General features: G+C 40.1%; 1 protein-coding gene and 1 long non-coding RNA gene across 6 annotated transcripts in view; one reads left to right on the forward strand and one right to left on the reverse strand.

Annotated features, from left to right (window-relative positions):
• Positions 1–17,708, forward strand: part of qkia (QKI, KH domain containing, RNA binding a) — a 93,259-nt gene that overhangs the window by 68,693 nt on the left and 6,858 nt on the right. The gene's annotated exons all lie outside the window — the stretch shown is intronic.
• LOC143747209 (uncharacterized) overlaps positions 1–17,708 on the reverse strand; it is a 480,968-nt gene that overhangs the window by 9,620 nt on the left and 453,640 nt on the right. The gene's annotated exons all lie outside the window — the stretch shown is intronic.

Consider the following 17,708-nt stretch of genomic DNA (forward strand, 5'->3'; position numbering starts at 1 on the left):
CGATCATACTTGTGGTAGTGAAAGTGATATGTTACCAATGTTTTGACCTCAGAGATCATCTCCACAGACCTGCCCAAGGCTTGTGATTTGATGTAAGGCAACAGTGTTGAATCTAGCAAAATGCTCTATCCTGCTTCCTGTTCTGGGTGTGACGCCTTTGTGCATAATGGGTGGATTTTAATCCCGCCCTTGACCCTGGCTTCAGTCTTCTGCTAGATTTTCTATTTTTATCTCAGGCTCCCAACAGAGAACAAATGGCTCTCTGCAACCTGTTTCCCACATATTTCCGCCCCATTCCACCTTTGTATTCTCCGCTCCTCCAACGGTTGCCGTAGGGGGTGGGAGCGCTTAAACCAGGGTCTCTGGCTCCAGGCTGTTTTGCCTGCAGTGAACAGAATGGCTGGACAGCTGCAAGAGCCTGTTCCCTATCAGGCAACATTGTGGAAAGGCTTTGACCCGCTGAAACACGGCCAGAAGCCATGTGCTGTTCCACCCAGCCATGTGCTTCTCACTTCATTTCAGAGCAGGACACAGAGACCTAGATGTTCTCTGACTGATCTCAGGCACTTGCTTTTTTGCAGGTTTTTTTTCCATCTATCTCTTGGCCGGAAACCCCACATTTGCCCCTTGTTTGGGAATTTTTTTTCCTCCTTTATGCTTATATCTCTTTTGTTCCATTTGAGCAGGGAGGCCTTAAACCTTCCACACACATGCACATGAGTACACATACACACACACACACGCTAGTCGGGAAGAAAACAAACACGACTGGCAGAGTGTGTGTGAGTCATTCTGTACTGTGTGTGGGTGGGATATGAGTAAATGGCTACATGCTCTCCAAATTTTCACACCGACCCTATGAACCCCTGAGATCAAAGTCATCTTCACTGTGTATATCCCTCTTTTGCCATAAACACACACACAAACCATACTCAGGATCTCTGGAGGACTGTATTTGCTCAACTCCTGTATTTCATTCAATGTTACACAACACTCTTGGTATTTTATACAAAACTAATATCTTTTTTTAGAACAGATTTTCATACCATAGATCTAACATACTGTAAATTATTTGTATTTATTCATCTTACATTTTTTAAAGGGGTAGTCTAACCAAAACTGTGAAATGTCATTACTACTCACCCTCATGTTGTTCTATACATGTAGGACTTTTTTTTTTTGGGACCATATAATGACAGTCAATGCAGTTCAGTAGTGTTTTGAGCCCCACTGGCTTAAATTGTGAACAAAAACATTTGAACCATTATTCTAAATATCCTTTGAATGAATGTGTGTGCTAAATTTTAATGAATTCTTAAAGCCTCAAAAATACTCACAATGAGTATTAAAATTTTATGTTACTATAACAACACTATTTACAATATCAATAATACTTTTTGCAATTTTATATCAACCGTGTCTTGAAGTTGAAAACAAGTTTGAAGCAGTTTGTTTAAATGTAACATGATGATTTCAAAGTCTTTGTAAGTGACACACTTCCTCCTGCATTATGACCGTGACTTGAGTAGTCACGACCATGTGATCATGTAATGAAGGTAAGCAAATGATTGCAGAAATTTCATTTTTTGGCTGATCTGTCAGTCCATACAGATAAAGTTCTTCTTAAACATGCTTTTTCTGCTGGTTCTCTGTGTGGCAGATTGACTATTGCCCTTTATCATGCCAAGCTAAACTGGATTAAATGACAAACCGTCCATCTCAGCCCATGCAGTCTTAATGAAGAGGATATCTTTGGCTCATTTAGAGGCATGAAATTGTCTTATTAAATACATCATAAAACGTACTGGGTCACAGTCTGTTTCCCCTCGACTCTCTTCGTTTTGTCATTTTGGAAATGATTTGATTGGTTAGAGCAGAGATAATGGGGGCAGTAGCATTTCTGAGCTCTCATAGAGAGGCTTTCTGCTTTATAAACATCTGCTATATTGATTTTTACCTACCTTGAGAGGCAGCTAGCACATTACCACATGAATTTGTAATCCTGGCTTGAGCCCTGAAGAGTTGCCACAGCCGAACGGTTCCCGCTCGCAGAAACCCAAATTGAAATTTTCAGCCTTGCTTAAAGAATCAGTTCCTCACAGCATTTGAATGATCGTCAGACTCTGAGAGAGTGCATGAACGGCGGGTATGCGCACACACAGCCTCAGAGGCCAGGGTTAGAAGGGGGGTGATTGAGAGATTCGGCTCAAAGGCCCTGTGAACTTTTCAACTCCCAGCGAGGGAGAGAGACAGAGAGAGATTTGAGTCGAAGGTGGGCTGGTAATGAAGGTAGTAGTGAGTGAGAGGATTAAGGCAGGAACGTAAAGGAAGGAAAAAGATAAGGATCGTGCCACACTTTTATATGCGGATCGCTTCCCACAGTTCTTCCGCTCAGTCTCACTCGTCTTTTCACTTACCCATAGCATCACACACAGCCTTTCTGCTGTCATTCAGATACCAACCAGCCTACTTCCCACTTATCCACATCAGTTATCAGTTAATGTCCCTTTTTTGTTGTTGTTGTTGTTGTATCAACATTTTAAATGATTTAATGGTAATTTAGTGTTTTATTTCATTCCTTTTATTTTAGTATTTATTTTAGAATGTCTTTAGTGTTCGGTATTTTTAAAAAGAATGTCATTTAGTGGATTATTAGTCAGAACTTGAATATCTCTAACTCTTATGTGTGCACTTATTTCTATCATTTATTTTTTGAAATATCTGACTGTTGCATCAAAAGCAGCTTGTAATGCAGTGTAGAGTTTCTTTTTGTTATCTAATTATGATTGCAAATATAGGTGCATCAGCATCATATAGGTTGAAAGGGTTACCAGATGCTGGTCAAACAGTTTTTCTCTCCCTCTCAATTTCTCACAACCCTTCTTTGTTCATGAAAGTACTGACACACACGTTGACTTGTAAAACTGTGACCTATGAAACACTCTGGGCAACATAGGTCTACAAATCCAAATCTTTTTGAGTTTAACTTGGAGCATAAAATTAAGATTTAGCGCTTCACAAATTCAGTTTTATCCGGTTTTGTACATTTACAGCTCAGGAAATGATCAGTAACTTTAGAAGACAAGCGGTTCATGTGAGACCATAAGGAATAGGAGGGCTGATGATTCTTTCTAAGATGACAGTTCAAATTTATGATTTTGTGAGAAATGTGGAACAAATCACTCTCTGCAAGCTAAGTGATGCTAGTACCTTACTGCTAAACAGAAATTGAGGACGGTGGAGATAAATGCATGTCTATGGAGCATGGACACCAATTAAACACTTGTAGACTTGGAATTAAGCCTTTTTCCCCATTATTATTTGATTCACGGAACCAGACACCAGTTACTTTTGCCAAGAGATCTCTATTTATTATTTAATATACATGTGTCAGACAGAGAGAAACCAGCGTAGAAGAATAAGGCTACATGACAGGTGGTCTTCATTCCAGATTTCTCTGTTCCCCATTTCTCTATCCCTTCACCCCATCATGCCAGCTTAAATGGTTTATCTGGGTTTCTCCTCCCTCACCCGCTCATGCCTTTGTTTCTCTGAGTCAGTACAGTAATGATTGAGCTTATATACACCACTCTGGGACTTACAACTTCCTTGTAAGGTAGAAAAACATGTTGCTTATGTTTAAAATGGAATGTATCCATACACATGGTAAAATCCACATTAAGAAACTATCCCTCGGTGTATACATAGTGGTACATTTGCATCAGTAGAAACATTCCTTGTAAAGAACATGCCAACTGTACGCATTTGATGTATCATCATCATTGGAACATCTCTGCTCAGTAAACGTTGCATTGCACACATCAGCACTCTATCAGCACACATGTACAAACATACTTTGGCTCACAAAATGCATGTCTTCACACTGACAGCTGTAGCTTGTAAGGTGTAAAACCCTCAGTTAAGTTGCATCTTTAGAATCATGTTTTCTTGTGTGTTTTGTTCCTTTACATTATTCTCTGTACAACTATTTATGAACACAAGTAGGGATGGGCATTCGATTAAATTTTCTTAGTCGATCGTCGGGAGAATTAACGATCGACTATCGATTAATCATTAATATTTTTTTATTCAAATTCATTATTTAACTTTTTATAAATTAAAAAGGCAATGAAAATACAAAAATACAGCGTGTTTTCCTCGATTAGATCTTTATTACAAGATGATCAACTTGTGGCAGTCGGTTAGGCTAAACTTGAAGATATATATGCGCTGCGGTGCTCGAAAGCAACGGAACCTGCAGCTGCGAGTTGGCGTTCTTAAACAGAGACCCTTGTTTGTTCCAAAATAATAAATAATAATAAAAAATCATGTTAAACAATAACTTAACCAAAAACATAATAATACTTAGATCTGACAGGTTTTGTCAAAATGTAACTCAAAACTATCCAAGAACGAAGTCGAGAAAGAGGGTGAGAGAGATTACTGTAACAATCAATTAGGCTAGGCTACTTAACAAAGCCTCATAAAAAATAACTAGTAACTCACATACAACTTCTACACCAGTCTACTGATTTTTGTTGAGAAAGATAAGCATGTTGATGACATGATCTGGGGTCAGACGCGACCGCAACTTGACCGTCAAGCCTCGTTTACACTTTCGCCTGGCTCTGCAGCGCGAGTCTCCGCTGACTGCGCGCGCACCTCCCCAAACAGACGAGGCGTTTATACTCGACGCGCTCGCCTGTGAAACACCGAATACCGCAATGACGTCATTTTTGCCGCGCTAACCTTCGCGCTCGTGCGGACGCCTCGAGTGTAAACAAGGCTTCAGTCCAGCCGCTGAAAACACCTGCTCTGAGGAGACTGACGTTGCCGGGATGCACAGGTACCTCCGCGCTAACTTGACCAGCCCGGGGAACACGTTCACTTTCCGCAGCAGCATTAGTTTAATGATAATCGATAACAAATTAACGTGATCGACGAAATTCTTAATGATCAATAATCGATCGTCGATTAATCATGCCCATCCCTAAACACAAGTTCACATCCTATGTGCAGGTCCCTATCAAACACGTCTGTTATAATTATTCAAAGTTTCTTTAAGATCAATTAAAATCAATTGTAAAAATAGTTTGCACATCCTTGTTATGGTCATGCATTAAATATGACTTAACTTTTAGAATGTGCGGACTGTTGTGGATTATTGCTAAATCCACAAGGAACTGAGAATGGCATTAATTAAAAATGAATTACTGATCTTCTCTCAAATTGTATTTGCTAATTTTCATTTAAATGTGTTGGTTTTATGAGTTGATCTTATCGTGTGTGTACATTTTAATGTACTTGTATCCAACAAGATTAAGCAACATCACCCTTTCCTTTATGCCATTCCTTTGTCCTGTAATCGTTTGTCTCTAAATTTGCAGACTTGGATACTTACTTTCCCAGTTTGCAAAGCTGCACGGATTATAGCAACTGCGTTTACAAAGCAGCTCTAATTTCGAGCAGATTCGATGATGAGCAGATGCTACAAACAGAGATGCGTTGGAGTCCAGGGACACGTCTACATATCAGATCCCTGTTAATTTAATTTACTAGTTTATACTTCAGCCCATTTGGAGATGATCGGAGAGAATAAAACAGTATGATTCCTTCCTATGAAGTAATAAGCCTCTCAAATGTGTTAAAATCCTGACAAATTGGTTTTCTCGTTAGGGGTGCTAAACCCAGGAGAACAGCCAGCCATGATGGGTGTTGTAGATTTAGCTTTTTAGAAGATGCAATGTGTCAAAGTTACCATGAGAGATTCTGTGCTACAAGGTGACATTCCTCATTTCCCCTCAAGGTGTGTGTTTGAGAGAGAATCTGTCTAGTAGACAGCATAAAGTCACTTATCACTGACAATAGCTGTGTTGGTATTTAAGGTCAGTGTTAATCCTGCTGTCCCAACATTCACCCTAAATAGCCCCTCGCTGCAAACTGTGCGCTATATACACAGAACCGTTCTTTAGCATGTCTGCTCCCAGTTGGTATTGGTTCACCAGGGAATGATGGGAAATAGAAGCTCACACCTATGACATCTCATTAAGAATCTAGGCCACTATGTGTCCATTCCCTTTACCTCAGCTAATTAAAGTGGTGTGTCAAAATATTTTTCTGGGTTATTTTAGTGTCAGCGTGCTGGGTCAACAGGAGTGAGCAAAAATTTAAAGTCGAACCCTTTCACACGCAAGTTTAAATTCTCTAATACTCTGATATTCTAATTCTCAAATACGTCTAAGTGAGTGTTTACTAATAGTTTCTTTTATGGATGCCCCTGGCTATAAAGAACATGTAGAAACACTTTGTGTTTGTCCGGGAGGAACTTCCTGCTAGATTGACATATGTAGTAACAGTTTTGCCTCCAGAGCTCAGTGGCTTTGAAACTTTACGTAGGTGTGTATAGTAAATGTAGCCCAACCGTCTGGCCCTTTCCTTTATTCTTTCCTTTCTTATAGCTTTCCTTTTTTAACATTTTGTTTCAACTCTGCTTGCGCTTGTAGGCAGAAATCGACTAGAGAACCAACTTGCTGCTCCCTGTGTCCTCCATGATGCTTCCAATATCTTAAAAAGCCACAAAGGAAGGGGGAGGGAGGTGAGAGAGAAGAGGAATGGGGAGCTTTACTCACACAACGCTCCCAGCATCGTTCTGTGAATGGGCTCGTCCTTGCCTGTAACAAAGTGACTCGGTTAGCAGTGTTTGCACTGTAGCCTGGAGCCCTGTTCCCTTCTCTTGTCTCTTTCTTTCTTTAACACATACACACACACTCACACACACTCACACACTCACACACACACACACACACACACACACACACACACACACACACACACACACACACACACACACACACACACACACACACACACACTCTCTTTCTCTCTAACACACGTCTCTTGGCACATCTTTCATCCCGTGTACTCCAATAACCATAGCATTCAGTGCCTCTGCCAAGCACAATGAGTCCTGATCTAGAGAGGTTTCAAGCCTCTGTGAGTTGTCATGGGTGCTTTGCATTTGTAATCTTTTCCCAATTCAGGAACGCAGTTAATTTCACACCATACACCTGGTTATAGACCTCTCACTCACTCTTAGGCTCAGAGGAAAGGCGAGGGAGAGACAGATGGTGTAGAATATACGACAGGCGCCGTGGTCTGTGGGGCGTAACGTCCTCGTCAACCAAATTCTTGCCGTCAGCTCGCGGGTTTCGTATCTTGTGGTACGCTGCCTGACACGACAACTGTTCTGGGCAGCCAGCCCTTCGTGATCAATAAACACCTTTTCTTGAGCATGCATAATCACTCTCACCTCCAATCAGACCCATGTGACAACCCAGTACAAAATGTAATCTGGCTGCTTTCCATGGTTTTGACATGTGTGGTGAGAATGCATGTCCAGTTATTTATTTTTGCTCTGTTTTGAGCATCTAGTAATGCCAGTGGTGTGCTGATTCCATGTAATGTAAAGGATAGTTCACCCTAAAAAAAAGGATAATTTCCTTATTTACTTGTTGTTCCAAACCTGTATGACTTTGTCAGTGGGGTCCAATTTTTTGGAGAGAACTGTCACTTTAAGCATGCATCTGCATTTTTTACTTAAGGATGGCTGGAACGTAACCATACAGTGCTGGCTTCAATACGGCTTGAGTTTCCTTGGCCGAGATCATTGAAGATCTTGGAAGACAAAAGACAGAAAAAAATCATAGTGAATGCAACCACCTGTGATGACAGCCTCCCGAAATGCGTGCAAGTTGCCCTGCCGGTCAGTGCAACCCGTCCGAGAGTGCTCTTGTGTCCCTGTTTTTAGAGCATTTGTCGCATCTGATCAGACTCAAGCCCCAGCTGCAGGGTCTAGAGCGTAGGATCATGGGTAATGGGAACATCCTCAGCCGCGAGCTTGTAAAAGCTCCGTGCGCTGCCTCTGTGACGTGACTTGTAGATAGCTGGAGCGACATCAGTGCTCGTTGCTCCTTCTTGCATAAGTGTTGTTACAAGCAGAACAAAGGGTCAAGGGACTTGATACTGTAGACATGCTTAAAGCTCAGTGTTGTATTTTGCATATGCAGAGAAGTTTAGAAGGGTAGAATAAACTTAATTAGGAATTCACAAAATAGTTATTTCATTGTTTGTTTAATTTCATTTTTATTAGAAATTATATTTTATTGTATTAATCAAAATTGTGTTGGTCAATATTGGATATATATATATTGACTGATATTGTAATTGTTTATGCTAATTTAGCAAATTTTCACATTCAGATTGCAGTTAGGTCATCTAACAATCACTTAAAGTTAACCTTTTAAAACACTAATAATTGGATTTAAAATTGTAAAATGTCATCTTTACCAAATCTCAAGATTAATGTTTATTTTTATTTTTTTATTTATTATTATTTTTCTTGGTTTGTTTTTTATTTTTTATAAATTCACTTGTAGTGTTAATTATTTATTTTACTGTTTTACTGGCCATTATATGAAAATATCACACTATATCTACAGTATAGCACACTATATGATATTAGTATTGTAATCTGCTTTGGCCAGATTTTAATTTTATTTTTAGTGTACACTTTGCCTTCGATACTGAAGCAAAAAGTGTCCTCTTATAACTGTGTTACTCCTGAGTTATTTTAAGAATATGGCCAAATGAGACATTCCCGAGAGCCTTTTTTTTTTTTTTTCATAGAGGGCTGGCAAACTTTTTTTTTTTTACTATATCTGATGTTGTCGATAATGTTAGCTGGTCCTGGCAGTGTGGACCATTTCCAGCCCAAGAGGTTGAGATTGTTATCCTTCTGTGCTAGTACTGCTTTACAGTATGCGCTCCCTCTTTATCTTCTTCCCTAAATTAGCTGTCCTCTTCTATGTGTTGTGGTATTCTTGGTTGGATCCATGGTTTGCACCCTGGGCTTACTGACCACCAGAACCGCAACAGTAAAATGCCACTCTTGGGGTCTGTATGCTAATCCGTCCTTTGCTGGCAGCATTTTCAAATGCTCCGTTGGACTGGCAGTTCGTCAGACTCACTGAACAGAATGGAAACAGCAGACTCAGAATAGACTGGGATTTACTGTGTGCCTATTTTCACCTGAGCACCTGCCATTTTAAAGGCACAAATTCAAGCAGCGATGTGTGAAGTGAACCACTTCACACAGTGCAATGGGATTTGTCTTTTAATTTTCAGCTTTAAAGTGATTTTCCTGGCTTAACAAGTGTCACTACAAATGAGACAGTAGTTGCATAGAAAGAATACTGGCGTTTAAGGTCTAAAAAAATAAAATTTCTCATCACATTATTGTAGATGCTCTCGTCTGCTGCAGAGTGGTTTTGTGGTTGATAAATAGTCTAATGTTAATCGCCTTTCTGAAGTGGAAATGATAAACTGATGCTGTAGGGAGCGTTTTATTTAACTGTTTTTTGACTGTTCTATTAGTGTCTTTTTATGATACTGATGCATAATTTACAAAGACAGGCGTCATTTTGTGCTTTTGGGTTAATGCCACTTATCTCGGCTAGTGAACATGCAGTCTCGTTAAGTTGTTGTTCTCTCTGGGATTTCAATTGCCCACACTTCACAGACTACTATGTCCCTGTAAAGTGCTCCAACAGTGACCCTGAGGGCCTCCCAGTTATCGGCTAACTATGCATTTCAAAGTACACTGTGCTGCATAGCAGTGTGTAACAGCATAATTTAGCTGGGATAGAAGTGGTGCTACAGTCTTCAGTGTTCTCCTAGGTTTAGTTTAGATTAAAGAAGCAGGAAATTTAGATTAAAAGAAAAAGTTCAGTCTATTTGAATCATGAACCAAACAACTCGGCTTCAGCTAGCATGACCTAGTCCTTTAGCCTGCACTTATGCCATCCAAAAATCAGCTGTACTTCCCCCGAAAAAAAAAAAATCAACAATTGGCCCAAGATCAAAATACTGAGCAAAGGAATGAATGCTAATAAATGAAAAGTTTTGTACAACCCCTTGTGAATGGTGATGCAAAGGTTTCTACAGCAGTTTTAATATTATTTCTACAAAAAAGATATATTAATATCAACCTTTTATCGGTTATCAGCAATAATTTGAAATAAAATGATCAGCTTATTAGTTTCAAAAGTAACATTTTATTTTATTATTGATGCATCCCTAATTAGCTTAATGCTGGTTTAGGCTAATTAGGTTGCTGAGATGGTTGCTGAGATGACAACTTAAGACGGCCCTGGACAAAGAATCTGTATGGGTATTGGTTACAACCATAACTTGTTCCAGAAAGAGGCCCAAAGTCAGCTTGTGACTTTGAAAAGTTGGAGTCCATCCCCAAGCTCTCCTTCCTGTAACAAGCTATCTGTATAAATAACATAAACCTCTTAGTTTGCAGCCCACCTCTTGAGGTTAGTCCAGCCCCTCACTCTTCTGAAAACAGTTGGCTGTAATCTCTTCTGGTTCCCATAAAAGACCCCCTGTGGATATCAGTCCAACTGAATTTCCTTTGAACAAGCTACTAATCCTTTTACTTTGGGGAGAATAGCTGTAGACTGAAACGCCAGTGTTTGGACTCTAGCCTAGTTACAGGGATGTTTTTGTGCCCCCTTTGACTTTCTGCACTCCCACCCTTGTTACATGGTGTCTGGGCTAATTATCTGCTTATTCGGAGTCAGAAGAGGCCAGGGACCAGTAGGATCAGTCCTGGCATCTAGAGAATCCTCTCAAACCAATGTCACGGAGAGAGAGCCAGGAATGATTCCTTTCATCTTCTCGCACTGTTTTCGGTGGGTGGATAGGATTGTGTTGGGGCATACTTTAGCAGTTGTAGACAATACCAAAATTTGGTTGCATGTTGAGCATTTTTGTCCCTCCTATCTTTGGCCACAGGACAAGTAGCCTGTCTGGTTTTAGATTTTTATTATTTGTTTATACTGACCTACTCCAGAAGCTTTTTTTTTTGGTTCCAATTTGGCCCAATATGTCTCCATTAGTCTTTGTTTGTTATCTCACATTACCATGACACAGTGTCTCCTGAAGTTAGCAGAACACGCCATCAAGATTGTGTGTGGATTCACTTACTTTCAAATGCAATATGTTTTCCAATTTTCTCAAGCAAAATATCTTTTCAGGCAGCATGCATTGGTATATTAGGCTCTGTGCCTTCTGCTTGCTAATATGTTGGCCCTGACCCACAGAGCAGTTTGGCTTTCACAGTAGAGACTTTGACTGCGCTGGCCAACACTTTTAATTTTGTGTATTCGCTTTGCTGCTGCTATCCTTGACTGTGAAGTAACCTCTTCTGGGCCGTCGGGGAAGCACTGTTTTCAAATTAGCCCCAATATGATCCATCAGTCCACACTGCATGTTCAAGGGGCTGTCATAAGAGTGCTGCTTTTATTGGGATTTGCAGATTTATTTATTCAGGCCTTTTTTCCTCCGCTGATTCATTCTTTCCATTTGCCCCCGATGAACACAAGGTTAAGGGGGTTGTAAAGCGGGCAAGGTTGGGTCACAGTCCAGAGCTGACAGCCCAGGCGGCACAGAGCACGCGGATCAGCTTTGACTCTCAAATCTCAGAATCTGATGCAAATCCGGCAGTATTTAAACCTCCAGATCAGCCTTCCCAAATCCTTTCAAGATATTCTCGGCTCGATTGGGTGGCATTAAAGGATCATAGGAGCAGAACAAAACATTGTCTGGCAGCGAGAGAAATAGGAAGAGGGGAGGGAAAATTAGAAAGCGAGAGAGAGAAGAGGGCGAGTCAGCTGAAGCTTTTACAATGTGTTGCACCAATGGAAATCATGGATCACTTTAATGTTCCCTCTGTTTTTGCACCCCTCCCTCCTCATCTTCTGTTGTGTTTTATTTTGTTTGTTCGCTCACTCTGATCTCTTTCCTCGCAGCCCTCTTTGGCGAAATCCAGCGTAATCCCGTATGGGTGCCTTAGTCCAGTGCATGTAAACATCTGTGCAGCATTTTAAATACAGCTATCACGCTCCAATTTGGTCTACATTTCATATGATTGTCATTTCATAGACCTTTATATTCAAAGCAATGTATATGACACACACTGTGCGTCTTGCTTTAGGGGAAGACTGCTCAGAGATCAAACTTGCAACCTTTTGCATTTTCAGCCTAGAGATTTAACTGACTACGTGTAATACAATTAGGTTCGCTGTGAGAATGCTTGTTTGATGTGTTCAATCCCTTCATTTTAATGACCATCCATTGCTTTTATGTGTGGATCTGAATTCCTGATCTTGAGTAGTGATATTTTTTTAATAAGGCATTATTGATCACTGAATAAAAGTAAAGGCATATATATTTTACTTTTTGTCACTGTACATTTAGGATATTGATTTTTAGCTTTTCAGTGAAAGTTCCCAATGAAGTCCATTTTAATTACCATTACAAACGAGGAACACATCTGTACTTTACTCTACCCAACTTTAAGCCCTCTGTTCCATTAACAAATGAAATAAATGAAAACATTAGTAGTTTACTCTGAAAATGTCTTAAGCTTAGGTTTAGTTCCACTGAAGCTAACTGTCTGAGCGTGTGCAGGGCATTACCTCCATGCAGTTGACAGCATAGAAGGGTGGTGTAACTGCTTGTCATGCACAGTAATCTCTCATCACTGACTTGGCGACTGCTGAAGTTCATGCTGAAGCTCTCACAGCTCAGTCAGGAGTTTTGAAATTATTTCTGAGGTGGATAAAACTGTCTGAATCATGTAGATTGTTGCATATTTGATGGTAAGAGTGGAGTTGAAAGATATTTTTTTATTAAAGGGAACTTTGGTAGTGCTGGAAGTGACAAAGGTAATGCTAATAATCCTAGAAAAATTATAGAGCTTTCTCTCTCTTTTTTTTCAACACTCTTAAATGTTTCTCTGGTGTTCCACTTTTCTTAACTGATGGTCTGTGTTTTAGTAAAAGATGATCTTGAATTGTATTGCAACTTGAAAGGAAACACTGGTAAAAACCTGACTTGGCTCTGTATATGTAATGTTTCATTCCAATATAATTTAAGCATGCAAGATTTTCTGCTGGATATAAGCACTTGCTGGTGACACCACAGATCTACCATCTCAGACTGAAAAAGCAAATGGCCTCAGAAATGGCTGTAAACGATAGAGGAAATGTAAGCGATAGAGGAAATGCTGTAGTTCTATGCGTGTAGTAAAATTGATGTGCTCACAAGCTCTGCTTTCACAGTCTACCGTTCCCTGTCCTACCCACGGCCAATGAGAGCAGCTTCACTCCGCTGCCCTTACAAATAGACCCCATTGATTGAATCTTATTCCTGTGGATAGAGCAGGATTATTGAGCGGGCCGATCCAGATGTCTCCCACCCAGAGTGTGTGTGGAAACGTTCTCTGTGTCAGCTTTTGTTGCTTAAATCAGAGGGATGTCTCCCCAGAGCCTCCCCCCATCTGATGACACACAGCTCTCTGGAACGCACACTTCCTTTATTTTACTTCCTCCTCCCCCCTCTCACCTGCAATATTTTTTTTTTAACAAACATCCTGTCAATACCTATATCTCAAGAGGAAGAATCTGAGAAAGAGGATGTTATAAAAAAGAATGAAGGAAAAAGTCTGACCTGACCTCGAACAGAAATGTCCTCTCTACAGTGACTCTGAGGAGCAGCGTCATCGGCCCTTGAAGGAAATCTCTGCTCCACTAACCCCCTGTCATCGCAGACCTGTGGGGAGTTACTCTTACTGACCAGAGGCACTGCAGCCTCATTAAATACGCTGCAGAATGAGCCAGAAACAAAATCTTAGTTTGTGGGACGAGAGAAAATCGGTCAACTCTGAGATGTTGTTATTTGGATTTAGAGCTGAGCCAACAACACAAAGTCCTGCTTCAGCAGAAATAAGAGCGTGATTGTTTATGGTGTTTTGGGGCTTTTTCACTGTTTATCCTCTTCCTCACCCCTCTTAGAGGGAGAAATAGACCCGGCTGCCCCAGACGCTGATTTCCCTCCTTGCACTGACCTATTGCTTTAATCTGTTATAATACAAAGAGTTTTGGGGTTTTTTTTACCTTGTGTGAATTATTTTTAGTTATGTTTCTCTCCCCCTGACAGGAATGCTGTTCGGTCATTGGAAACTTTCAATGTGTGCATGTCTGTTCATTTTGTGAATGATATGCTAGTGGTGTATGATAGGCTAGTGGTAGAGGATTTGATCTGGTCTCAAAAAATTTACAGGACTAATCCTAGGTGAAATGTGTGAAGGACGGCGCTGAACACTGTTTTTATCAGTATTTTATCACTGTGTTTTGTCAGGCTCAGAAGTAGTCAAGTGGACAAATTAAGGTTTTTCCTTTCTTTTCTGCGCTCTGTTCGATTAACCTGGGTCTGTTTTCTTTGTTCCGTCTTCACATGAGTGGCGTTATTGTAACAAGCGCATAGATGCATCTTCAATGGCTATCCATGAGCTCCTTGGTTGTGAAGGGTTCAAACAAAAACTTCGCTTTCTATAAGAGAATGTTTTTGTGTCTATTGAATTACTGAAGTGCACAGGAATGGGTGAGTCATTCATGCAGGGGCATTCCGTAGCTTCAGTGCAGTTTTTATTTTTCTCTCTGATTGAGGAAATTACTTTCTCAGCTTTGAGTCATGTGGATGTGTAGAGTTTGACTAATCTAGAGTAGTGTTATTTCTGCAGTCAAAGTCCCTTAAGGGCAATTCTCACAATACTTCTCAAATATGGTGTCTGTCAAAGTAGTTTGGCCTTTGATGTGTGCTCTCCGAAGTTAACTCTGAAACACCATGAAAAGTTAAAGGTATCCCAGTCCTCCAGTGTGTCTGTAGCTTGATATGTAGATCTGAATTCAGCTGGTTGCTTCTCCTCTCTCTCTCTCTCTCTCTCTCTCTCTCTCTCTCTCTCTCTCTCTCTCTCTCTCTCTCTCTCTCTCTCTCTCTCTCTCTCTCTCTCTCTCTCTCTCTCTCTCTCTCTCTCTCTCTCTCTCTCTCAAATAGAAATATTTACTAAAAGTACTAATCTTACTAGTTACTTGAGTGAGAGAAAGTATCCAATGAAAGTTAGTTAGTTACTAGTTACTTCGGATCATATATTGGATTATAAGACAATGTCGAGATAAAGTGACTCTGCAGAGTTTTGCATTCAAAGGCATGTAAAGGGAACCATTGACAAAGAGAACAAAGAGTTAAGACCGCTACTGAAAATCTGAACACAAACAACGATCAAATGCACATCGGCGGATCTTCTTCTGTCTGTTCTCCAAAATGTAATCAAATGTATTTTTCTGCAAGCATGTTTAAAACTGGTTGACTGTGCCTAAATGTGCGTTCACACCGCCATCGCCCTGCCAGCGACGCCGTGTAAAGATTCGTGGACGCTCTGATGCTCTGACATAGATCAGATGCTTGGTCTTTTTTTAAACTTAATTTAAAGGGGCCGCAAAGCAAACAAGGATGTCGATCGTTATTTTTGCAGAAAAATGATCGATGGAAAAAACGTAACAATTATAGTGACATGTTTGCTAACAAAATAAACCAATTAAAAGCCATGTGTGTGGTGTGACTTTTGTGTTCATGGTTAAGTTGTATTCAAATTTAAATTCCCGCAGAACAAGTGTATTGGCGCAAAGATCTTGCCTATAAATAGTGTTGCGCGCCTTCTTATCAAATTCAAATGATCAACCTCTCCTCTATTTTGCTTGGAAACTAATGTGGTCGCAACCAAAGTTTACAGGACTGCGTTCTCTGGAATCCTCTCAAACGGAGCACTTCTACATTCCGATTCGTTGCCGCCGAACCGTGTCATAGCTCATTACCATTAAAGTTGACCCGATTTCAACTCTCCTCGCCGCTCTCACCGTCCAAGACGCGACGCGCCGCGCTCGCCGGAGCTCGCCACCGGGCTCTCATTGAAAATGAATGACTTCCGGCCACTTTGACGCTCTCGCCGGCAGCGGAGTGAACGCACAATACACACACATTACCGCGGGATAGCAGGTGTTCATTTCATAAACTGTGGACAATGGTAGCTTATTTAATGTAGCCTATAAATTAATGTATATGTCCAGACCAAAAGACGGATAATGTCATACTTCGTAGTAGTGCTATTGTGGTGTAATATGTTTGGTTGTAAAATGTATTACCTGAATGAAATGAGTCTTTCACAGACAGCATATGAAGAAGTTCAACTAATAAAGATCTTCATCACTGGCAGATATATGATGCATTTGCAGGTTTGCTTTCACTAGACTGTAGGTCCACGGCCACTTCATCCAACGCTCTTGATGTTCTTAAATCTTCCTATTACGACTACGAGTCGAGTGTGAATTGAAAGCGCTTCAGACAATTCATTGCGTGCAGGAAACTGAACAGATCATTCAAACTGATTCGCGAACCGATTTAGACCGATCTGCCTACTTGTTTGATGAAGTCTTTCAACAGAATCGACTCAAAAGAGTGATTCATTTGTAAATTAAGCATCGCTCGTGCCCATAAAAAAGATACAGCGCGCTTGGAATAAACTACGCATTTAACAACATGTATTGCATTAAAATAAAGTAACGAGAGGAACGTCGCCCAACGTAATGAAGTAAAAGTACAGTTTTTTCATTAGAAATGTACTCGAGTTAAAGTACCCACATTTAAATCTACTCTTAAAAAAAATAATCAAGTAAATGTAACAAAGTAAAGTACTTCGTTACTACCCGCCTCTGGTTAGTTAGTTAGTTGGTTGGTTGGTTGTTTTTTTTTTCTTTAAGTAATGTTCATTTAGATTATTGGAATTTTGCATATATATAATTTTATGGTTATATATTAGTTATTATTATTTCCTATTTATTAATCACTTTCACTTTGGTAGGGCCCTATGATTTCCGTGATGCGGAAAATGCGGACAGAATCACGGAATTTACACATGAAAACGGAATTCTCTTATACACCTGGAATTTGCATAATTATATTTTGTTGACATATTAAATAAAACATTTTTTTTACTTCCTTTTCATTTTTCAGTTTAAAACAACAAACGTAGAAAGGTCTCTACCTAAACCGTGGCCAAATGGCATTGTTAAACATGTTGCCTAGTAACCATACGTCCTCACGTTCACGCATAGGGAAAAAAATGTTGAAGCGAGGGGCTTCTGATAAGCTAACGTTGGCTGCGTTTGTGGTAGATGCGCCCATTTGTATACTGTAACGTGCTGATCTAACCAGCGGTCTCATAAAACGTTAAAAAATGTAAACGTCTAGGAGAATGAGTAGAGCAGGCGATCTGAATAATAGTGATGATGCAAAAAAGAGCACTGTTCGGTACGGTTTTCTGTGCGCACACACCCGACCCGAAGCGTGCAGCCATGCACAATAGACCTACTGTGCGCGAGTACTGAATTGAGCTCTCTTTCGTGTCTAAATAGACAAATACACACAACATTATGTCTAAATGTCCGTTTTGGAGAGTATTCACGTAAACTATGTCGGCAGTTGTGAGTGTATCACATGTGCATCAGTGCAATTGGATCCGCATTTCATTGGACATGATCCGACGTCTTAAAGTGACAGTGGGTAATAAACGTAATGCGGTCCGTGTCCTTAAAATTGGTCAAGCAACAAAAGAAAAAGAGAGAAGCATTCACTGTTTGTTAATAGCTTTAAGGATTAATTATATTTAATTTATACAAATAAATATGTCTGCTTGAAAGAATAAATGATGTATGCAAGTCACTATAAATAATTTTTTACTTTAG

The sequence above is a fragment of the Siphateles boraxobius genome, unplaced genomic scaffold (assembly GCF_051911475.1).
Source record: "Siphateles boraxobius isolate OS27281-9 unplaced genomic scaffold, OSU_SipBor_1 22, whole genome shotgun sequence".
In the NCBI taxonomy this organism is placed as follows: Eukaryota; Metazoa; Chordata; class Actinopteri; order Cypriniformes; family Leuciscidae; genus Siphateles; species Siphateles boraxobius.